Raw genomic sequence first — 24808 nt, forward strand, 5'->3', positions numbered from 1 at the left:
AACAGTGAAGAGACAAATTGCAGATTGTTTTTCTAAAACCTGAACTTTATTATTTATTATTTTTTATTTTAGAGAGAGAGAGAACTTGAGCGGGGGAGAGGGGCAGAGAGAGAGAGAGAGAGAGAGAGAGAGAGAATCCCAAGCAGGCTCCACGTTCAGCGCAGAGCTCAGGGCAGGGCTCGAACCCACAAACTGTGAAATCATGACCTGAGCCAAAATCAAGAGTCGGTCACTCAACTGACTGAGCCACCCAAGCACCCCTAAAACCTGAACTTTAAAATATGGAATTACAACAAAGCACAGTAAATCAAGTCCAACCATTGTTTGGTCCTGTTTCAGTGGATAGCTAGCTAAATGTTAAGGATTTTTGTGAAAATTTAAACCTCAGGCAATGATTCCCAAACTTTTTCATGCCACATGCTAATTTTACGTCCCACCAGCAGGTGAGCAGAGGCAGGGAAGGCTGACTGGCCCACACAGACCTCGTGTGGCCCTCTCCCAGAGCAGAGGGGAGCAGTGTGGGGGCATCACTGTAACTCATTTGGGGCACACGGGCGGAACGCTTGGACTTACTCATTTACTTAGGAAAAGTTTTCCCTAAAGGTTGAAAGGGTCAGGTTTATCCTGATGCAAAATGTAAACCAGTGACTCCAAATGAACGATCTCCTTGCACACAGTGATCTGGCAGCAGTGAAAGGAAAAAACCTTATCTGTGAGGCTCAAGTGGTCGTAACTCATGACTTGGCTCCTTGCGATGCTCAGTTCCTGTTGCTTGCACGGCTTGTTCCCTTCCTGATCACCTGCCCTGTTTCTGGCAGAGATGGGTGACCTTGGCAGGCATGCGTGCAAGTGTGTGTGTATGTGTCTGTACACATGTGTGTGTAAGGAGGGAAGAAAAGGTAGGTGACCCTTCTCAGCAGCTCTGAAATTATGCCACCCAGATGGCTAGCCGCTTAGCCTTCTTGTCTGGTTGCTTTGACTCCTGCTCACATCCACCTTCCGTTCTAAAGACAGACGGAGTACTAACTCTGGAAGGTAAGTATTTTATGCATGGAAACTTCTGTTTAATTCAAACGTGAATTAAACTGTGCTGGGGCTCAAGGACACATCTCTGTTATTTAAAGCAAAGCAAACATGAAAAATGTCATTGCTTGGTATTTTCTGGAAATCAGTGATGTGACATGAGCCTTGGATTGAGCTGTCTCTGATGAAAAGGTCCAACTCGTTAGAATCACTCTGCTCTCTGACCTTCCCACCCACCTCACACCTCCCACTGCCCCGCCCACTTTCAACATGAGCTGGTGTCCAGAAATGATACAGCCCCAGTAAAGCCGGCGGCGGCGGGGCGGGGTATGAAGCAGGGGGTTTTCAACCCTTGGTGATGGCCAACAAAATGTTAGGGAGGGGGTCAGGATAAGAAAACGGGGACTCAACCCACAGGAGCTGGGAACTAGAACCCCTTGCTCTGTTTATAAATGTCTTTTGGCTTCCTCTGAGTTGACCTGGAAAAATGCTTGATTATTTCTATATATTTGAGAGATAATAACTCACTCGTGTGGAGCACAGTTTTGTCTGTCTGGTTACACCGATCAGAGCCACAGACACCCATACACTGTCTAACCTAGAGACTGTGCTTTCAAATGCCTGGGAGGCCAGGCAGGGAGAGTGAAGGGGTGAAGTGCGTGATCTGGAGCAGTGGCGACTGTGGGAAATGGCAGAAGCCATTTTATGCCCCAAGAGGCAGCCAGCCCACTGGTACAACGTAGGCAAGCAGGCCCAGTGTTACTGCCAATTTAAAAGGCCAGTGAGCCAAAATTCTATTAATTGTCAACTACTTCTAAGCATTTATTTGTGCATTATTTAAATTTATTGGGGCACCTGGGTGGCTCAGTCAGTTGAGCGTCTAACTCTTGATTTCAGCTTAGGGTATGTTCTCGAGGTCTGTGAGTTGGAGCCACGCATTGGGTGACAGTGGGGAGCCTACTCGGGATTCTCTCTCTCCCTCTCTCTCTGACCCTCCCTCGTTCACACACTCTCTCTCTCAAAATAAATAAATAAACTTAAAAAAAATTTTTTATTTATTTAAGCATAATTCTCTGACCTCTGACCCTCTTCATCGTAGTCACCTGCAGATTTAGAGCACGTGAAGACATCTAGATGATACAGAGTCTCTGGCAATTTGGGCAAAATAATTGAATATTTTTAATATGATGTTATAAGCCATACTGAGAGTAACAGATCTAAACCTGTCAGATAATTAATCATTTGAGCTTTAAAAAACAACGGACACATAGCTAATGTGACCAGTAAAAGGAAGTGGGTAAAGTTTCTTTTTCTAGAAGTCATCTCTGCCAAGTGCTATTCCACATTTAATTTCAGTGGAGACACTATTTTCCTTGTCCTTCTCTTTTCTCTGCTACTTCCCCTAAATGCACCCCCCCCCACTTTTGTGCATTTCTTTGAGATCCCAGAAAACAGGCCGTGGCTGGGGCTTTGGCTCCCCTACACGCACAGAGCCGATCTGAGTGATGTCATGAAAAAAGCACCTCTAGTTAACCGTGTTTCACAACACAGCGCCTCTGTGCTCACACCCTAGGGGAAATTTTTAAAACGCACTGAAATAGGAAACAAGTGATGTAGCAAATACTACCTGGTGAACGGAAATAAGTTTGCCCTTTGCCTTTCCACACAGTGGTGAATTTCCAGTGGAGAGCCAGATGGTGGCTTCCCACAGAGAAAGTGCTAGCTGGCTACACTCTGCTCCCAGGGGCCCCTGCTGCGGGTAAGGAGCACATGTGCTGAGCGCCCCGCAGAGCCTGGCCTGAATCCACTTGACTGGGAAGGGAAGAACGCCAGGGTGTCCTGGGAGTCTGGTCAGCATGCTCACACCTGCCATTTCCTGGGAAGGAGCCAGGAAACACTTAACTCCAGTCCTACTTCCTCAGTAGGATGCCCTCCCATTTGTCTGTGGGTTTGGCAGAAAGGAAGGGAGGACGGTGAAGTATCAGGGGTTCTCTGAGTTACTGGTTCTCTTTGCAAAAGGGAAACAGTGCTGGTACATTGACTTGAGCAGTAGCAAGCCTGAGCCTTCGTAGGGGGTGGGGTTTGGCAGTGAGAAGCAGGTCCTCTGGGTCACATGACCTGTGTCACCTGCATTTGGAGTCACTCTGTGGGGAGTCATGGGGCACACAGCTCTTTCTCCTGGCAATTTTTTTTTAGTTTATTTATTTGTTTTGAGAGAGGCAGAGAGCGCTAGTGGAGGGACAGAGAGAGACGGAGAGAGAGAGAATCCCGAGCAGGCTCTACACTGTCAGTGCACAGCCTGACGCAGGGCTCGAACACACGAACCGTGAGATCATGACCTGAGCACAAACCAAGGGCCAGACCTTTAACCGACTGAGCTACCCAGGCACCTGCTGGCAAATGTTTTAATGTAGGTTCCTGCTGAAGTCCATGGGCAAGCCTCACTGCCCAACACTGAGGTTTCATTGTGGCTCATCTCTGCACATTCTTTCCTGTTTGGGTCCTATTGACCCCAACCTTGTCATGAGTTACCATTTCCTTCCATGGGGCTGACGTTCTTGAGTGCCTGCCGTGTGTCAGGTTCATCTCTTTACACTCATTCTCTTTATTTTTTTTCAACGTTTTTTTTTTTTTTTTAATTTATTTTGGGGACAGAGAGAGACAGAGCATGAACGGGGAAGGGGCAGAGAGAGAGGGAGACACAGAATCAGAAACAGGCTCCAGGCTCTGAGCCATCAGCCCAGAGCCCGACGCGGGGCTCGAACTCACGGACCGCGAGATCGTGACCTGGCTGAAGTCGGACGCTTAACCGACTGCGCCACCCAGGCGCCCCTACACTCATTCTCTTTAATTCTCATTACACTCCTGTACAGTTAAGCCCATTTTATAGATAATAAAACGGAGGCTCAGGGATGTTACGTAACCTGCAGGTCACATACCTACCAAGTGGCAGAGTTGAGGGCTGAGGTCAGGACTTTTCCTTCTCCAAATGTCTGAATTCTCATTTACCCCTTTCCTTGTTACCTTAGTTGCTATTGCTGAGTTCCAAGCTCTTGTGGCATGTTGCCTACATTATGTCAATAGTTTCTGACAGTTTCTTTCCAAAGATCTTAACACCCTCAATTTTCTGTCACCCTCCATCCTCTGCATCACTGTCTGCGGGGAGGGTGTTTAAAAATGCGTAAGTTTAAACCATCTCAGGCTGAAAATCCTGTAGGGCTCTCACGGCCTTCTGAGCTTCTCAGGGCTCTGTGTGGACCACCCTGGCCCTCTCCTGCTGTTTGCTGGACACGCCCTCCGCGTTCACCCAGGGACTGCTTGCAGTCTGGATTGGCTGTCTCCCTGCAAACCTCTGTCATCTAGTCACCTACTTGCTAGTGTGTATTCACTGCTGCAGTGCAGATTTGTTTCTACTCCCCCCAGCAGTGTGCGTGGAGAAAATACACAAGGAACAGTATATGAATGAAGCATTCGAACTTGGGTTGAACCGCATTTGAACTTGTATGTGTGTTGCTTAATTTGCTTTCGACTGAGGTCCTCTGGATTTATCTTGTCCTTTACTGGCTCATCCCCCATAATCAGTTGGAAGCCAGGGGGCAGAGTCGTGGAGTGATGGGGAAAAGCAGTGGCTGGTGGAGCCACAGGGAGCCGGAACCACCCTCGGCCCGACTCTGGGGCAGACACAGTGGCGTCAAGAGGGAAGAGTGCCAGCCAGAGCTCTGGGAGTTCCTGATCCAACCCGGAATTATACTCAGGGCCCTTTTCCTTCCTTGTCCATTCTGAACTCGTCTAACAAATGAATGAATGAATGAATAAATAAATGGTATTTATGATACCTTATAACAAATGACAGACACCATTCTCTCCCCTTGGGTCTCTCTCTCTCTCTCTCTTTTAATTTAAAATTTTGTTTTGGTGTTATAGTAGAAAGCTGGTTGCTTTTCCTGGGATGTTATCATTAGTTCTCCAATGATTTCTCTAATAGTAACATATGGCTTTTCGGAAGGCTTAGAGTTCGGAGTACTTTTCACCCACATTACCTCCCTCGATTTGACTTCTTGTCTACCCTGGGGATCCGGCAGCCCTATTTCCAGATGGGAGACTGAGGCTCGGGGGTGGGGAACAGGAGGAAGGGGTGAACGGCCAGGGTAGAGGCTCCAGACCTTAAGTGTTCCATGTGAACTCGTGCCTTCTCTGTTATGTTTGTTTACTGTGTCGATCTCTTCATAGATCATCATCTAAGAGCCTCCCACTTGCATGACAGCCGTGGATGGAATGTTCTGTTCAGACACTGTTAGCTGAAGGGTTGACTGTGGGCCCAGGGGAAACACCGGCCAGCACAGCCCGAGCCGCCCACACATGTGTGAGCTGCAGGAAGAGGAAGCAGGACCTCCCCCAGCTGAGCTCCCCGGTCCTGGGTGAGCAGGCTGTGCTGGGCTGGCCTCTCTCAGGGGTGGGTGGCTCCGGGGTGCTGGGTCAGAGAAGGGGGGTGATCCCGAAGGGGCAGAGAGGCGGGGAGACGGAGCCCAGCTGTACCTGTGCCTGTAGGTCCCGGTGGCTGCAGCTGGCTTGGATGCACGTTAGTCTCCAGGAGGGTTTCTTCAACAGGGGCTCCAGGATGAATTTATGGGGGTCTGTTTTGTTTCAGTTTAAATCACATTCTTGAAGGGTTCCATGTCCCCCCACCCCCAAATGTTGAAGATTCACTATTCTATAGGAGGTCCACAAATATACAAATACCGTGCTACCTCCAAAGTGGGGTGTTTCTCTGTTATCCCCAATTTGTGGTGATAAGAGGTGGTTGTGCTCATGATGTCAGACAGGTGTCCTGCTGCCCCCTGCCCAGACTGCGGTGTCGGGCACGCTGCCCACCGGGAAGCGCTGTTCTCTGCCTGCAGGGTCCCCACCAGGCCTGGCCAACTCCCATTTACTTGTCTGTCGGAACCGGGTGCAGGTTTCATTCACCTCCACACTCCAGCCTCGTTCGACTTCCTGGGGCACCTTTGGGCACCTAGCTCCAAGCCTGTCAGCACCTTGCTCTGGGTCTTACACCTGTCTCGCTGTCCTGGGCTCACTTGTCCACCAAGTAGCGTTGGGAACACTTGGAGACTGGGGCCATCGTTGTATTCGTCTTTGCATCTCAGGGCCTGGCTCTGTGCCAGGTACCCAGAGGGTGCTCAATAAATCTGTTTGACTGACAGCTGGAAGCCAGGCTACTAAGAGCAGACGTGAAGCTAATTGTGAGCTAAATCGGGTCAGGCTCTCAAAATGTGGTTAGCCTGAGTCACACAGGACTCTTTTTAAATGTCATATGAAAATTGCCACTTGTAGTTTGATGGTGTGGTCACCATGACAAACAGAGCAGAAAACGCAGCCGCTTATTGAGCACCTATTGTATGCAAAGCACTCTACTGAATCCCCTCCTAAGAGAATGTGTAAATTCTGTTCAGTTTGGTCAAGCGCAAACAAAATTTAAGGCCTTGAGCCTTGGTCCCATGACCAGACCAAACAGCATGATGTGTTTTAAGATACACTGCATATCTTAAAATGAAACATCTGGTGACAACGAACGATTGGCAAGGAACCAGGTTCTTCTATGTGCCTTCGGAAGGAAAACAATATGGTCATATGAATCACGTCATTTGTTGATTAAAGATAGTAGCACTTGAAAATGCTCGGTACATCTGGGTGCTCACATGGAGGCAAAGGTATGAAATTCATCTATGTTACTGGAAGTCAGACACACTTCAATTTCATTTACCTTCTTGGATATCGCTAATCACACAGCTGTCTTCCTCAAGACCCACCATCATTTGACTCTTCTATAAACTGGATTCCCATTCATAATTTTTCTCATCCTTCCCTATTGTGGCAATAGCTTGTGATAGATTATATATATATACACATATATATACGTATATATGTGTGTGTGTGTGTATGTACATATATATATACATATATATATACATATATATATACATATATATATGTATATATATATATATATACTTTGAAACCTTAATTTCAAGTTTTAACCACTGAAGTCGATTATAAAAATCACAGTATTTGGATTCATATATTCGGTTCCCAGCCAGTAAATTTGCACCATCTCCAACCACACCTCTCGAAGGGCTCCTGGTGACACCCCATTCTCCCTGTGACATGTGGGCATCTTTTCTCTAGTGGCCTTCACAGGTAACAGATACTGTGTGGGGATGCTGTGGTCTGCACCAGGTGTGTTTGCCTTCTGTAGGCCAACTGTATTACTTGGGATTTTGATCAAGTTTCCTTTATGTTTGGGGAGCTGCCCATTGAAGAAAATAAGCTCCCATCACTTTCCCAGAGAAGTTTTCCATCACCTTTTAACTCCCGACTGCTTGTGCACAGACATCTGTGACTGAGGGTCACTGACCACAATTAAGGTCCCAGCTCAGTGATGCTCAAGTAAGCCCCTGAATATAGTATGATGCTCTCTGCTCTGCTCCTGGCCATTGTTGATCCTCCCTGCCTCCCTCTCCTCTTCTCCTCCAGTCCTGATCACAGCATACACAGCCTGCTGAGTGCTAGCACTGCTTCTGGGGGATGGGGTCTCAGGGGAGCCCGGGCCGTGTCTGCAATGGTCCCCCAAGCCTTTCCTGCTCTGCCATTTCTCCCCCATGCTTTAACAAAAGTCACAACATCAAACCTGGGATTCAAAGGCACCCATCAGTATAACAGCTGTGTTATGCTCATTCTCAAATGATAAGAGACAGTGAGGGAAACTCGTAGTTGCCATCGACTGCTGTGGCTTCCTTTGAAATGTCTACAGCAGATGTGTAAAAGCAGAACCCACTTGTCTCTAACCACTGGGCTTTTACATTCAGGAAGCAGGAGAGGGAACAGTCAGCAGGGACCCTATGGGCTCTGCAAGCAGCAGCCAGGCCTCCCGCACAATTTGGGGACACTCCCGCAAGTGTGCCTGGGAGGACCTGCGTTCTGTGTGTCTGAGGCAGCATAGAATGTGGCTTTGTGCATGAGCATGGGGTCTGGGGGCAGGAGAGAGACCACAGTGTGATCACAGGTGGCTTTGTCCATGGCTGGAGAGGCCCCCGTTTGGTCATTCTCCCAAGAGGCTTGGCCATGCTCTTTTAGGTTCCTCTAATCCCGCTTCATGTCACAAGTTTTAGGTAAGACCCAAGACTGTCGTTGCCCAGTCTGAGCTGAGATCCCCGTTCTTATGATCGGTATGGCAAGTTACGGAGCCTCCCGGAGTCTCACTGGGACAATAGTTGTACCCACTCCCTCAGGCAGGTGTGGAGGTGATTATGCAATGTGGTGATGGTGAGCAGCATCTGGCCTTTGGGAAATGCCGGTAACTGGTAGCTCTTCCGAGCTTTTGTTCTGCCCACGTTCCTCCTGGCGTGAGTGAGAGCCTTGGGGAGAGGGATACGGATGCTCCCCCATTTGGGGGCCAAGTCCATAAAGAAAAGATTACATTTAAACAACACTTTAGATTGACTACTTTTCATCTGTGAACCTTTTTTTGGTTTTTTTGTTTTGTTTTGTTTTTCCTGCTCTTTGGTTCTGTTTGGGGGGTACCCACATGATGTCAAGGGAGCAACCTGATTCTTTGTCCCAGTGATGCAGCGTGGCAGGGACCACGCTGATGCCTGCTGTGTGTAGTTTATCCTTGTCTCACAATCATGTCTCATGCCCTAGAGAGAGAGAGACCTCGGAGCAGAGGTGAAATGAGGGATCAGGCAGGCAGTGCCTCTGCTTAGAGAGGTCACTGGCCAAAGAGCTGGGGGTGGGGGTGTGGAGGGGCCAGAGCTGGAGAGTTCTCCCTCCCAGTCCTCACTTGGCCTGCCCCCATAATCAGGACCCTTAGTGTCTGGGTGTTCTTCCAAGTGGTGGAGAACTGCAGGTGGTTATGTGCAGAGCAGAGAGACTGAGCGTCTTCTTGGCATCCAGGAATCAGTCTTCCCGAATGAGGCTGCTCCTACATTTGTGGTCAAGTTCTGAAAAGGGCCCAGATCTTCTGGGTGTGGCATTACAGCTCACTGCAAGTAGAAATCCCTAAATATCAGACTTTCTGCAATGCAAAAATCCATTGGGAGGTCAAACAGAAAGTCCATTGTCCACAGTCATGTTGACCCTACAGGATAAAGGACAAGGGGGGAGGGTATGTTTCTAGCCTCAGGGAAATTTACAGGGGAAGGAGGAGTCAGGACATGTGTGACCAAAAGGAGGTGGATGGCCAAATTGGGCTGTTGACACAAAATGAACACACCTTTTAGAATCTTTAGAAGCGAGAAAGCGAAGTTTTATTGTAACCCAAGTTTGGACAGCTGCCCCAGAAACATGCACTTCATGGGGAAGAAAGTGCTCTGGAGAAGGTACGGTTCTTACAGAGTTACCTACTTTTTACATCTTGTAAAAGTTCAAGAGATAACAGATTAGCATATAGGCAGGAACTGCGGGGTTTTATCGTAAAGGGATGCAGGGAATTGGAATGTGACCCGTAGGTCAAGGACAAGACGGTTTTCTTTTAGGCTACTCATTCACAAAGCAAACATACAACGTGTGCGTGTGTGCATGGCAGTCAGAAATCAGGCTTTGAGTTTGAACAAAGTTTATACACAGTCATGTTGACTTAGAAGGAAATCCAGGGACGCTCGGATGGCTCAGTCAGTTGAGCATCCGACTCTTGGTTTCGGTTCGGGTCATGATCTCATGGTTCGTGGGTTCGAGCCATGCGCGGGGGGGGGGGGGGGGGGGGCGCTCTATGCTGACAGTGCAGAGGCTGCTTGGGATTCTCTCTCTGCCCTCCCCCTTCTCTCTCTCAAAATGAATAAACATGAATCCAGTATGTGAGAGCCTGTGTCATTAAACTGGAAAAAAAGGACAAAGGAAGTGGCCTCTAACCAGCCCTGTTTTCAGGAATGAAGAAGGAGTCTCTTTTTCCTAATCCTGTCTGTGTCCCTGTGACACCTGAACATCGCCTTGCTTAACAGTCTTTGTTTTCCAAGTTTCTGGATAAAAGACAGATAGCCTAATAAGGTGCTCTTATTTATTTATACCTCCCGGCTAATGACTTGATTCATTCTCTTTTCGAAATCAGAGGTTTACATTAGGAGAAAGGGGATGAGTTTTCCGATGCCAAAAAAGTGCTCTGCGGGCCAGGAAGGCCTGGCTTCCTCCCAGTCTGGGGCTCAGGTGAGCAGTTTTGGAAGATTCACCAGGGTCTCATTCATCCTTTCTTTTCCTGCCACCCTTTTCAAAAGCACCCGCCAGGAGCCCAGGGAAGCGTGGCTGGGCAGGGAGGCTGGGGGCATGAGAAAGGCAGCTGACGCTGGCCGGCAGGGTCTAGAGGCCGGATGGACACAGCAGACTCCCACGCCACAGCTGTGCCAGCCGTCGCCCTCTGACTCATCAGCCAGATATAGATCACGTCCTTTTCTTTACTCACACAGTTTCTGAAGCATGGGCTGAGCTTCCGGGCTTTGGACAGTTGAATCACGCTGATTTGGTCTCGAGCAGACTGTGTTTGCAGAAGAGCAGGTTGGTGCCTTACACCAGCCCCGGGGGTGGCCGGGCCCTGGGTGCCCCCGTCCAGGCAGCATCCTGCCAGTCTTCCACCTCAGCCTTTCTCAACCTGGCTTCATGACAGTGAATCCTGCTGGGGTCCCTCAAGGCATCAGAGTCTAAAATACCTTGTACCTTGTGCCCTGGGCTGGCATACAGGGTGACTCGGAGGAGGACAGGAATACAGGGATGGCTGAGAACCAGGAGGCTTGGGCTGGAGCAGTAGCAGCACCTCCGACTTGCCAGGTGAGCCTGGCCAAATTGCTGAGCTTTGTATGGGGTTTCAGTCTCCTCATCTTCAAAATGGGCATGGCCTCTGTGTTCTCCTGCTTTTCCTTCCTCCCATCAGGAATATGACATAAGTCAGTTTTCTAAGCCTTGTCTCTTAGGAAATGAAATACTTTATCTTGGGGGCGCCTGGTGGCTCAGTCAGTTACTCATCCGGCTCTTGGTTTCGGCCCAGGTCATGATCTCACAGTTTGTGAGTTCGAGCCTGAGTTGGGCTCTGTGCTGCTTGGGATTCTCTCTCTCTCTCCTTCCCTCTCTGCCCCTCCCCACTCTCTATCTCTCTGTCTCTCTCAAAATAAACGAATAAACTTAAAAAAAAAAAAAAGGAAATACTTTATTTTCTTATAATAAGAAATGAAAATGTCAGAAACCAGTTGGAGATTTCAGGGTCAGGTGAAGGGTTACAGGAAGCCCTGTAGTTCACCCTATCTCTTTATCTAACAACTTCTTGCATTTAAAAAAATACCTGGCCCTGTGCTGGTAGGTTCTGGGGGGTAGAAAACAGAATAAAAGGACATGGTCTTTGCCTTGGGGACATATTATCTGATGGAGGATGTAGATAATGTTCAAGTCAGGTCAACAGCTTATCAGGCGTTTATAGATAGATTCACTCAAATGCTATTTCTGAGACAATAATACTTTACATTTTAAATTTTTTTTTTTTAATGTTTATTTATTTTTTTTTTGAGACAGAGAGAGACAGAGCATGAACGGGGGAGGGGCAGAGAGAGAGGGAAACACAGAATCGGAAACAGGCTCCAGGCTCTGAGCCATCAGCCCAGAGCCTGACGCGGGGCTCGAACTCCCGGACTGCGAGATCGTGACCTGGCTGAAGTCGGACGCTTAACCGACTGCGCCACCCAGGCGCCCCAATACTTTACATTTTAAAGAGGTAGTAGCTGGAATATTTTGAGGACAAAGAAAGGAGAGTAACCCTTCACCCCACCGCAGCCTGAAATCTCCCACCTGGTTTCTGATATGTTCATTTCCTTTCATAAGAAATAAAGAATTTCATTTCATAAGAGACAAGGCTTAGAAAACTGACTTAAGCTAATATCATATTCCTGACAGGAGCGAGGAAAAGCAGAACACATAAGGCATGCCCATTTTACAGACGAGGAGACTGAAACTCCATACAAATTTTCAGCATTTTTGGCCAAGCTCCCCTGCAAGTCCCCCAGGGGCACCTCAGCTTTTCCATCATACATAGAGCAGGTGGCCCAGAATCTCATGGAATACTAAATAAGTAAAGTCAACTGTGGTGAAAAAATGTAACACACGCTGTCGAGAGAATGGAAGGGACCCAAGGCCCAGACAAGGCACACTTCCTACATAAGACATGACTGTGAGAGCTTTCCCTTGTCATAGTTTGGTTACAGCATTGGAGAAAATGGTTCATCACGTCAAACCCATGGGCAAGGTCACATTTTAAATGGGAATTTTTTTTTGTCTATGGTGGAGATTAAGGGGCCAACCGTTCGCTCTTGCACACCTATAAGACTCCTGGCCCTTCTCTGGTCATTCCATAGCCAGCATCTACTGAGCTCATTCAGGACTCTGCACTGACTCCATGGGGCACAAACAAGGCATGTCCCTGTCCTCGGGCTGCTACCTGAAAAGTGCCTGACAGGTGACATTGGAGATAGTCCCTGACTGTGGAAAAGCCAGTTGGAGATGCTCAGCAGAGAAGTTTGCAGGACTAGAGAAATCAGGGAAGGCTTCCTAGAAGAGGTGGATAATGAGCCGGGCCTACAAATCCAGCAGAATTGGGGCAGGTGGTCCACAGTGTGGGAGTGGGCATGCTCAGGTCCAGGGGATAGGTCAACAACCTGGCTAGAGGAGGCAACGGGGACACAGTGAAAGGAAAGTGATTTCGTGTGGACCATATCCCTGTTAGGAGATGACCACAGCAGCTAGGCTAGGTGGATGTATTTCAGCGAATCCTGGAACGAAAGTCGATACGTGCACCACCAGCTACAAACCCAGCTTCCTTATCTCCTATGCCCCTGCCCACCCCCCCTTCTGCTCTGCCATCTACACCTTGGCACCTTTGCCTTTCCCAAACAGGTGGTGGGTAGAGAGAGAGGCCCAGTGGAACTTGCCAAATGTCCTCCTGTGTAACTTCTTTCAGAGGACCATGTGGTGACCTTTAAAACCCGAGGTTTTCTTGACGTTTATAAACACACCTCTGCCTCCAGCCCCAAACTGAATTCTGTATTCCTGGGCTGATTCTGGAAGGTAAATCGTCACAGCCCTGGAGGTTGGGTGCCTCCTGTTGGTGAGAGTTGGTAATGACAGCATCCCGATGGTCATTTTCCAGACTTCTCCAGGGTGAGAGCCAGGTGGACAGGGGCCTCCAGTAGGTGGCTGCTGATATTCCACGACCACTTCCTGTGTGCCAGGAGCTTTCCTGGGTCTTATACAGACTCACTCATTTTCCCCTCTTAGTGAGGTTGGTACTGTTATTGTCCCGCATTAGCCATGAGGAAACTGGAGCCCAGAGAGGTTAAGAATGTGTGCAAGTTTACACAGCCAGCTGTCAGCCAAGGTGTGCCTGCTGACATGGGACTGACTCTTAGAATGTGGGATGTGCAGGAGCTCTTAGTGATACTAATGTGTATTGTGGTGATGCTGTTTTTTTTTAACGTTAACACTCAGTTGTTTTGAAAGGTGCAAATTACTCAACTGAACAAACTTTTGATACCTACTGTCTGGGAGTTCCCAGGGGGATACTACGAAATGATAGACAATGTTATAATAACAAGGTTACAGTAACTCACACTGAGGTAGCAACAATAAGACATGTATTCAGATAATCATAACCCAGAGAATGTTCCAGAAGAATACTATGAATGCTCTAGGAACGCGGAGAGGAAACATGATTTTTGGCATGGTAAGGGCTGGTGGAAGCAGCAATTCAGGTCTGATAGAACTTCCTGGAAGCGTTCCGGGCTGACAATGGAGTCGGTGGAGGAGATGGCGGGGTGGGGGCGGGGGAAACATGGTTGTCGGAGGGATTAGCGCTAGCAAAGGCAGTGAGGCCAGAAAGCAGAGGGTGTTGGCAAGGCCAGCTGATGAGTGAGGCTGTTTGGAGCTTAAGTGGGAGAAATTTAGGTAAGATTGGGAAATAGAGATGGATCGGATCACTAGGGAGTTAAGGATTTCAAGTTATATTGTATCAAAAGAAAGTTTTGGATCAAGAGAGTGGTGAGGGGATACATAAATGTTTGTTGGGGCAAACAAAGTCGTGACCAGGACCAACTTTATGGAAAGGTGGAATGTACCTAAACAGCAGGTAACATTTGCAAAGACCCTCAAAGGATACCATAGATAGAGCACACACATCTACACCTGTGTCTGACCAGCGCTGACCAGCACACCTGTCTCCAAATCCCCCCACCAACCTGACACCATAGCTGGATTCCAACCCTGAGCGCTCAGCAAGACAAAGGTTTGAATATCAAGAAGGCCTCAATTAAACTGCATATAGTTGCTTGGGAAGGCAGGTAAGACAGGAGCCATGAACACATGAATAAGGATAGTAATGATATCTGCTAATATTTATTAATCACTTACTCTTTGTGGGGGCACTGTTCTTGGTGTGTTACAAAGTCTATCTCGTTTTGTCTTTCTCATAATCCTTTGCAATAGGTATGATTATTATCCCATTTACCAAGGAGAAAATCAAGCCCAGACAATCTGTATGAATAGCAAATGGTAGAGCTGGAATTCAGTCCTGGGGGTTTAACTGCCATATAGGTTTATCAGAATACTTGGCCATTAACTATCAACTAGTAATGGAAGCAGGACCATAAGGTAAGTGACACAGGCAGGCACATTTTGAAAGGACACAGACAGAAAGTCCAGAATAAGATGACACTTTGAAGGGAGGTTTGATGTCAGAGAGCAGCAGGGAGCCTGGGCTGTCTTATCACATGCAGTGTGCATGCAGCATGTGGGCATATAAACTTACGCCAAGGTCACAGACCCTCTGGACTCTGAATTCAGGGGGCGGAACCACATTAGTGTTAGTCATTGCTGCATTCTCAGTGTCTTGCTCTGATCAACAAGTCTTGGGGTGAAATTTTATTTGGTCTAGTTCAATTGGATATTTTTTTTCTTAAAAATCTAGTTGGCAGGGACGCACAAGACCCAATGTATGCAGTCTCACAAGCGACTCACTTCAGCTTTAATGACAGGCTCGAAGTGAAGGTATGGAAAAAGATATTTCACATAAGTGGAAATCAAAGGGGAACAGGGAGGGCTATATGTATATCAGACAAAATAGAGTTTGACTCAAAAATCATAACAAGAGGCAAAGAAGTTCTTTATATACTGATAAAGGGGTCAATTCATCAGGAATATTTAACAATAATAAATATAGATGCATCCTGGGGCACCTGGCTGGTTCAGTTGCAAGAGTACGTGACTCTTGATCTCGGGGTTCAAGCCCTGTGTTGGGTGGAGAGATTACTAAACAAAAAAAAAACAAACAAATATATATACGTCTAACATCAAAGCATGTAGATATATTAAGCAAATACTAACAGATCTGAAGGCAGAAATAGATTACAATATGATAAAAGTAGGGATGTTAATACTCCACTTTCCACACAGATAGATCATTCAGACAGAAAATAAATAAGGAAACTTTAGACTTGAACTATACTTTAGATCAAATGGACCTAACAGACCTATATAGAACATTCCATCCAACAGGAGAATGCACATTCTTCTCAAGTACACACAGAACATTCTCCAGGATAGATCATATATTAGGTGTCAAGTCTTAGCAAATTTAAGAAGATTGAAATCACACCAAGTAGCTTTCCAACCACAACTGTACAAAACTAGGAATTGATAACAGGTGAAAAACTGAAAAATCTACAAGTATGTGGAGATTAAACAACAGGCTTCTGAACAACCAATGGGTCAAAAAAGAAATCAACTGGGAAATTTAAAAAATGTTGAAACACAAAAATGGAAACACAACATAACCAAAACTTTTGGGATACAGATAAAGCAGTTCTGAGGAATTTTATAGTGATAATTGCCTACATTAAGAAAAGGAAAAATTTAAATAAGCAACCTAACTTTATACCTTAGGGAACTAAAAAAACAAATGGAGCCCAAAGTTAGAAGAAGGAAGGAAATAATAAAGATCAGATCAGAAATCAATGAAATGGAGTCCAGAAAAACAATAGAAAAGATCAATGAAGCCAAGAGCTGGTGTTTCGTTTTTTTTTTTTTTTAAGTTTATTTATTTATTTTGAGAGAGACTGTAAGTGCAGAAAATGAGAGACAGAGTCCTAAGCAGGCTCTGCGATGTCAGTGCAGAGTCTGACGCAGGGCTCAATCTCACAAATGGTCAGATCATGACCTGAGCCGAGATTAAGAGCTGGACACCTAACCGACTGAGCCAACCAGGTGCCTCTAAGCTGGTTTTTTGAAAAGACAACAAAACTGACAAACATTTACCTAGACTTACCAAGAATAAAAAGGTCAAGGACTCAAATAAATTATAAACGACAGAAGTGATATTACAACTGATACCACAGAATTAAAAATAATCTTAAGAGACTATTATGACCAATTCTATGCTAGTAAATTGGACAACCTACAAGTAATGGATGAAAGTCCGAGAAGCATAGAACCTACCAAGCTGAGCTCAGGATGTAGCCGTGGAGAGGCCAGAGGACCAGCCTCCAAAGCAGCAGCCAGAGTGGAGGCCCCTCTTGCCCTGCCTTGGGCAGTGTTGTTCCCCGCACTTTTCTTGAAGGATGGGCTGGCAGATGGAATGATCCGCTGAAAGATGAATGGAGAACAGTAAAAGTAAGATATGGCCTGGGGGAACCAACGAGACGTGCTTCTCAAGTTGAGGTTGCGAGATCCACAGCGTCACTAAGAGACTCTCTAGGAAGATTCGGACACTGTCTAAACAGACCCTCCAGATGATTGTGGTGGCAGATGTGTGAGAGCCATGGAACTGAGGCCCCGCCTTGTCACAGCAGTCCTGAAGACAGCATCCTTGCAGATGGGCCCATCCACACCTGTTTGCTGGCCCCATTGGGTCCTCAACATCAGGGGAAGCCAGGCCTCCCTCCCATTGGTAGCCCAACAAGAAGTGAAAGCTAGCCATTCATTATGGATTGTTCTTTCTCCAGCTGGATTGCCTGCCATTGGATGCAGGAAGTTCCTTTGAAAAAGCTTCTTCTAGGGGCGCCTGGGTGGCGCAGTCGGTTAAGCGTCCAACTTCAGCCAGGTCACGATCTCGTGGTCCGTGAGTTCGAGCCCCGCGTCGGGCTCTGGGCTGATGGCTCAGAGCCTGGAGCCTGTTTCCGATTCTGTGTCTCCCTCTCTCTCTGCCCCTCACCCGTTCATGCTCTGTCTCTCTCTGTCTGAAAAATAAATAAACGTTGAAAAAAATTAAAAAAAAAAAAAAAAAAGAAAAAGCTTCTTCTCAGGCAGGATTTCCCCTAGAATCAGAAATCAAGCTAACCGTGTTGATAGGCAGGTAAAAAAGATGAACTTCCCACTCTAGTGCATTTCATTTACCTTCATCTTTTCTGTATTAGTTCTCTCTTGAATTACCTCTGCAAAGGGAAGTTCAAGAGTCAGACTCTCTCCCCAGCATTGAGGATATTCTTTGTTGCTTTCTTTTTTTTATGCTTATTTATTTTTGAGAGAGAGAGAGGGAGAGAGAGAGAGAGAGAGAGAGCAAGCAGGGGAGGGGCAGAGAGAGAGGGAGACACAGAATTCAAAGGAGGCTCTGGGCTCTGAGTTGTCAGCACAGAGCCTGATGTGGGGCTTGAACTCACGAACTGCAAGATCATGAAGCTGAAGTCAGACACTTAATCTCCCAGGTGCACCTAAAAAAAAAAATTTCTTTTTAATGGAGGATATTCTTCACTTCTGAAATGGGAGTTTTGCTTTCGTATACTAATGCTGAGGTCAGTCATAGAGATTCAGGTTTAAAAATTTAAATTAGTTTTTAAGTCTCCCTAATAAAACAATAATAATTCTTTAAATATCTGTTGATGAAAACACAATACACTTCTGGCACAAAAGATGAATTTTTTATTATGTGTCTTAAGTTACAAATCAGGAATGATATAATTCAAATATATTTAGCTGTTTGTGTTAAAAAAAAAAGCCACATAATAACAAAAACTAGTATAGATTGAAATAACCCTTATACTTTGTATTTTCTTAATTATGACAGCTTCTACATTTGTTCAAGATGTACGAGAAGGGGATCATTTATTCAGTCTGGACAATGAGTCTAGAATTCTCTTTCATCATCTGTGATTCGCTGGAAGCCAAGTTCCACAGATCTGTTTGCTGCTCTATCCAGTCTTTTCCAATTATCAAATAAGTCACCTCCTCCATGGTATCTTGTCCTCCCAAGGGAAGCACGGGTTACTGGGAAAAGGGGCTTGTCATGGTTGCCATCTGTTAGGGGCTGAATTGTGCCCCCACCACCCCATTTGCACACTGAAGCCCTAACCCCCAGGACCTCAGAGTGTGAATGTATATGGAGTTAGAGTCTTTCGAGAGGTGATTAAGTTAACATGAGGTCACATGGGTGGGCCCTAAATCCAATCTGCCCTTGTAAGAAGAGGTCAAGACACAGACATGCACAGAGAGAAGACCGTATGCAGACACGGGGGATGGTGGCCGTCTACAAGCCAGTGAGGGAGGCCTCCGAAGAAACTAAGCCTGTCCACACCTTGATCTCGGACTTGCCAACCCCTGGAATCATAAGAAAATAAATGTCTGTCATTTCAGCCACCCCAGCCTGGGATCCTTTGTCATGGCAGCCTGAGAAGACTCACCCATACCCCATCTGATCTGCTCCCTCCGGCCGTCTTTGTCTGGGAGAGCCAGGGCTGTAGGCTTCTTGGGTTTTCCTACGCGCTCGCTCATCCCCACATCTGATTTATGAGCCTTGTCTTCTTTGGTGCTTACAGCAGCTACTCCTTGGAATTCTTTGCTGTTTGGATAAGCACAGCCTGCCCATTCCCCTACATGCTAAATAAAAATGTGGTGGTTGACAAGCAGTCCCTGGCACCCCCTTCCTCTCAACCCCTGCTCGGACCTTCCTTGGGCACCATATGCTGTTAGTGGTGGCTTATTTTGTGTGTTGTCCTTTGGTCTCTTGATTGTCTTTCTTTCTTTCTTTCTTTCTTTCTTTCTTTCTTTCTTTCTTTCTTTCTTGTTTATTTTTAAGAGAGACAAACTGTGAGTGGGGGAGGGGACAGAGAGAGAGGGAGACACAGAATCCTAAGAAGCTCTGAGCTGTCAGCACAGAGCCTGATGCAGGGCTCGAACCCACGAACCACGAGATCATAACCTGCCTCAGTCAGAGGCTTAACCGACTGAGCCATCCAGGCACCCCATTTCTCTTTGTTTCTTATCTGAGCCCACAGGGCGGTATCTCCATGTCTAGTGGTGTCCCAGCTGTCCTTCAGCTTGTGGGATGAAATAAGAACGCCCTGTGCCATGAAAACAGAGTGCTGAGTCTCCCATCGTGGTCTGTTGGACACATACACGCACCAGCACACATGTGCAAAGCGTTTCAGTTATGATTTGTGGACCTACCTGCCTCCGTTCCATGACACACAGAATTCTCCTCGGACAGGACGCCTGGTATTTGTGGGTGTACAACCGTTTCTTTTTTGAAAGGATGGAGGGGTATACACTCATCAGGGAATGGAAGTTGATAGAAGGAAAACTATAATTTCCATAGAATGGAACTAGAATTCCAACTAGAATTTAAACATAACCAAACTTTCCTACCCAAAGGGTAGGATTTACCTCTGGACACAAAACTTTGTAAGTAAACCAGATCATTTAAAGTCATTCTTGGAGGGGCTCCTGGGTGGCTCAGTCGGTTGAATATTCGACTTCAGTTCAGGTCATGATCTCACAGTTTGTGGTTTCGAGCCACGTATCAGGCTCTGTGCTGACAGCTCAGAGCCTGGAGCCTGCTTTGGATTCTGTATCTCCCTCTCTCTCTGCCCCTCCCCCACTCATGCTCTGTCTCTGTCTCTGTCTCTCTCTCTCGAAAATAAACATTAAATAATAAAAAATTAAAAAAAATAAAATCACTCTGGGAGCAGGCTTACTCTACACACTTTGGTTTTGAATGCAACATTGGTTTTGATTCTTCACCCTGGTCTCCCTTCACGGAGCCACAATCAGATTCATTTACAGTATCCGGGATCAACTGTTTCCTCCCAGGTCACACAGGAGAACAAGACAGTTTGTGACTCCTCTCATGCTAAGCGGCAATGAGGTTTGCTGTGTGGCTGGAGGTGAGGAGAGGAAGTTTGGGTGGAGGCCTTTCTAGAGACATATGTTGCAGGTGGAAGCAGGGAGGTCATGAGGAGCTGCCTCTCGACACCTGGGGCCCTGGTGATGCTGCTTTGGGGGCACAGATGGCATAATCCCGCCCCCAAAGACAAGGGAAGCCATTCCTGTCCCTACCAGGAGCACAGGGTATGTGACATGGGAGCACAGTGAAGATGCTGTCGTGCACTTTCTGGGCAGGATGAACAGAATGGAGTTCATCCACCGTCCACACGGGACAGCCCTGGTCTGGCCACTGCAGGGCGAGGCTGCGAGGTAGGGCAGAGGCATGGCTCCTGAAGTGTGGGTCCTGATGCCCACCAGCCCTCCTTCTTCACCCCAGCCCACCAGGCCTCGGGACCCTTCCCTTCCACAAAAGATACGGTTTTGCTTTTCAGGAAAGGCAAGTAGTCACAGAGATTTATATGATAAGGCCACATGATATCATCACAAGGTGAGTGCATCTCAGATATGATCTATGATCTCCCCCATTTCCCTTTCCTCCCATGCCTTCCCTGTGGGTCCCTTCCCTCGTCGTTCATGATGAGGTCTTCTGTTCCTCTTAACCCCTCTCTCTTCCTTCCTTCCTTCCTTCCTTCCTTCCTTCCTTCCTTCCTTCCTTCCTTCTTCCCTTCCCTTCCCTCCCCTCCCCTACCCTCTCCTCCTCTCCCTTTCCCTTTCTCCCTCCCTTCCTTCCTTCCTTCCTTCCTTCCTTCCTTCCTTCCTTCCTTCTTTCCTCCTTTCCTCCCTCCCTCCCTCCCTCTTTCTTTGTTTCTTGAAAGAGACAGAGAGAGCAAGTGCACAGGGGGCAGAGGGAGAGAGAGAATTCCAATCAGGCTCCACACTCAGTGCAGAGTATGACTCGGAGTTTGATCCCATGACCCTGGGATCATGACCTGAGCTGAAATCAAGAGTTGGACGCTCAACTGACTGAGCCACCCAGGTGCCCCTCAGCCCCTATTTCATTTCTTTTCCCCACCACTCAGTTTAGTACTTATTTCTCTTATGGTCTCATGTCTTAGTTTCGTTTACTCAGCTAGATCAGAGTGAGTTCTTTGGGGATGGGGACCTGGTCTCCTTATTTGTTGTTGTTGTTTTTTCAATTCCAGAAACATCTACCACATTCTGAGTATACACGGCTGGTGTTCAAGAATTGTTAACTGAATGAATGGCTTAGAAAACAGGATAGTTTTTGACAGAAAATTTCCTGGAGGCAAAATAAAGCAGAACTTTTCCTTCTAGCCCAGTACAGCTGCCCGTGGTACTGACACCTCTCTGCTGTTTTCAAAAGATGTGCCCTTTTGTCCTTTGAATGTAGAGTCTGCACCCTTTGTAAAGATCCTAACTGCTTAATTTCAGAGACAGTCTCTGAGAACTGTCAACTCAGCTTAGGTTAGAGGTCCATTTAGAATTCTGTGCCCAGGGATGCTGGGTGGCTCAGTTGGTTAAGTGGCAGATGTTGGCTCAAGTCATGATCCCAGAGTTCGTGGGTTTGAGCCCCTCATCAGGCTACTGTGCTGTCACTGTGGAGGCTACTTTGTATCCTGTCTCCCTCTTTCTCTGCCCCTCCCCCACTCATGCTCTCCCTGTTTCTCAAAATTAAATAAGCATTAAAAAATAAAAGAATTCTGTGCCCAATCTGAGTCCCGGGAACGTGTCTTTTTATTGCACACGGTGGGCACTCAAAGTTTGTTCAATGAACATAAATAAATGAAGAGAAAATAATAAAGAGAGAAAACTCTCTTATTTGAGTAAAAGAATGGATTGGTAGTATTTTCACACCTATCACGTGCATGGTTGGGTTGAATTATTTTATGTGTAGGACCCACGGGAAGGGAACAACAGCACAGGATTGCCTCCAAGCTCATCTCTGTCCTATTGAAGAGGAGGCGGTCTCCATGGGCCCCTCACCATCACCATGGTGGATCTCTATTTCCCTCTGGTGGCAGATCTGTGTACTGCAATCGGTATTTCTGAGGCTCAGGAGAGGTTAGATTTGAACAGAAGCTTGAAGAAACAGGAAGCTTGAAGGGCCCCTAGAGGTTTTTGATTCCAGTATTTCTCCAGCGGGAGAATCCTGACTGACGCTGAAAAGCCTTCGAATTCTTTACAAGATCAGCACTTGGCTTGAATTTCGGTGATAATCTAAAAGATAAGCATATTCTGGGTTCTGTGGATGATTGCTTTCTAATCATGCACGGTCGTGCGGTTCTGTTTTCTCATTTGTGCTTAGATTTAGGGTTAGTCTGGTGCCAGGAATTATGACTTCCACCTGCCAAGGGAGGCGCAGTGTGCCGCAGTTTGAGAACCGCATGCGGCACACCACAGTGGAAGCAAGCCCCGCGCTCAAGCCTGCAATGCCGGGGGCACACTCCCAGGTGAGGCCCCTATTCTTTTAGAACCCTGATTTTCTCTCTCATACTGGTTTTGCCAGCTGAGTACTCCGACTTGTAGTGTTGCTATTGCTTACTGAATTTTTTATTTTTTCCTGGAATGTGCTTTGGTGATACTCAAGAGCTAGCTACGAGCCTAAATGGCTGACCCCATATTTTATACTTGTGTATATTTATGTTATTACAGCAAAAAAGAAGCAATCCTACCATGGAGGTCTGAAAATTTTCCCATCAGTTATTTTTATTATTTTAAGTAGGCTCCGTGCCCACCGTGGGGCTCACACCCACAGCCCTGAGAGCAAGAGTTGCATACTCCACTGACTAAGCCAGCCGGTGCCCTGCAGATTTTCCCTTTAAAAGTGGTCCAGATGCACTAGGTATTTATCCAAGGGATACAGGTGTGCCGTTTCGAGGGGTACATGCACCCCAATGTTTATAGCAGCACTATTGACAATAGCCAAAGTACAGAAAGAGCCCAAATGTCCATCGACAGATGAATGGATAAAGAAGATGTGGTTTATAGATACAATGGAGTATTACTCGGTGATCAAAAAGAATGAAATCTTGCCATTTGCAGCAACATGGGTGGAACTAGAGGGTATTATGCTAAGTGAATTAAATCAGAGAAAGACAAATATCATATGACTTCACTTATGTGTGGAATTTAAGATACAAAACAGATGAACAGAAGGGAAGCAAAAATAATATATAAAAAGAGGGAGGGGGCAAAACATAAGAGACTCTTAAATACAGAGGACAAACTGAGGGTCGCTGGAGGGGTTGTGGGAGGGGGGATGGGCCAAATGGGCCAGGGGCATGAAGGAGGGTACTTGTTGGGATGAGCACTGGGTGTTATATGTAGGGGATGAATCACTGGATTCTACTCCTGAAATCATTATTGCACTATATGCTAACTTGGAGGTAAATTAAAAACAAATAGATAAATAAATTACTAAACAGAAAAAAAAAGTGGTCCAGATGCTACACAGGTTGAGATGATACAGCTGAGGCCCAGAGGAGTGACATTTTCCGAGAATCGCGTGGGTAGTTGGTGGTAGAGGCAGAAACGCACACGAGAGATCAGGCTTTCAGATGCTCAGTCCTGTGTTATCTGGATTAACCCCAATTATCTGGATTAAAAAAAAATCTATTTTGATATGGATACACTCTGTGGTTTGCTTCACTTGGTCAGTGGAGACCCGATCTGTAATCACTTAAAAATAATACACACTGGGTATGTTACCCTTTTCTATGGTGATTCAAGTCAAAAAAGTGGGTTTCACACCATTCATAGCATTTTACCCAGCACCATAAAACACATGGCATGCGATTCTTTCCCAAGAACAGTTTGTAATTACATTTGGAGGAAAGACATACGGGCATCCTTTAAATGATTAGCGACACTGCAGCTGAGGAAAGAAGCAAATGAGTGCCACACTGTCAACTTTTCTCCCACTTGCTGTGTGTCTCTTAACCACTGCTTTCCTTCTTTTTTTCCTGTCTTTCCTTTTTATCTTTTTATTATTTTTTAATTTTTAAAAAATTTAAATCCAAGTTAGTTAACAGATAGTGTAATAACGATTTCAGGAATAGAATTTAGTGATTCATCACTTAGATACAACACCCAGTGCTCATCACAAGTGCCCCCCTTAATACCCATCACCCATTTAGCCCATCCCCCCACCCAACACCCCTCCAGCAACCCTCAGTTTGTTCTCTGTATTTAAGAGTTTATTATGGTTTGTTTCCCTCTCTGTTTTTATCTGATTTCCGCTTCCCTTATGCTCATCTGTTTTGTTTCTTAAATTCCACGTATGAGTGAAATCATATGATACCTGTCTTTCTCTTACTGACTTATTTTTCTTATCGTAATCTATTCTAGTTCCATCCACGTTGTGCAAATGGCAAGACTTCATTCTTTTTGATGGCTGAGTAATATTTCGTTGTATATCTCTACCACATCTTCCTTATTTATTCATCAGTCAGTGGACATTTGGGCTCTTTCCATACTTTGGCTATTGTTGATAGTGTTTTCCTTCTTTGTACCCAGCAGTAATGTTCAGGAGAGTCTCCCAGGAAGTAGAGAATGAAACCCAACCCCCTTGGTCCCTCAGGTGCACCTGTCCATGCCCCGAGGCCTCCACTCCTATCTTCCAGAAGTGGTGCGGGAGCACCCTCATGTCCACCAG

At 46.4% G+C, this 24808-nt stretch overlaps 1 long non-coding RNA gene across 2 annotated transcripts; it reads left to right on the forward strand.

Annotated features, from left to right (window-relative positions):
• Positions 1-131: 131 nt before the first annotated feature.
• Positions 132-18988, forward strand: LOC147581343 (uncharacterized). 2 transcript variants are annotated; one of them, XR_015251690.1, is made up of 2 exons: positions 132-1035; positions 18098-18988. It is a non-coding gene; the product is annotated as an uncharacterized LOC147581343 (long non-coding RNA). The 2 variants fall into 2 exon arrangements; XR_015251689.1 differs by lacking the exon at positions 132-1035 and adding an exon at positions 9774-10563.
• The last annotated feature ends 5820 nt before the right edge of the window (positions 18989-24808 follow it).

The sequence above is a fragment of the Puma concolor genome, chromosome B2 (genome assembly GCF_028749965.1).
Source record: "Puma concolor isolate L17-30 chromosome B2, mPumCon1.1.hap2, whole genome shotgun sequence".
NCBI lineage: Eukaryota > Metazoa > Chordata > Mammalia > Carnivora > Felidae > Puma > Puma concolor.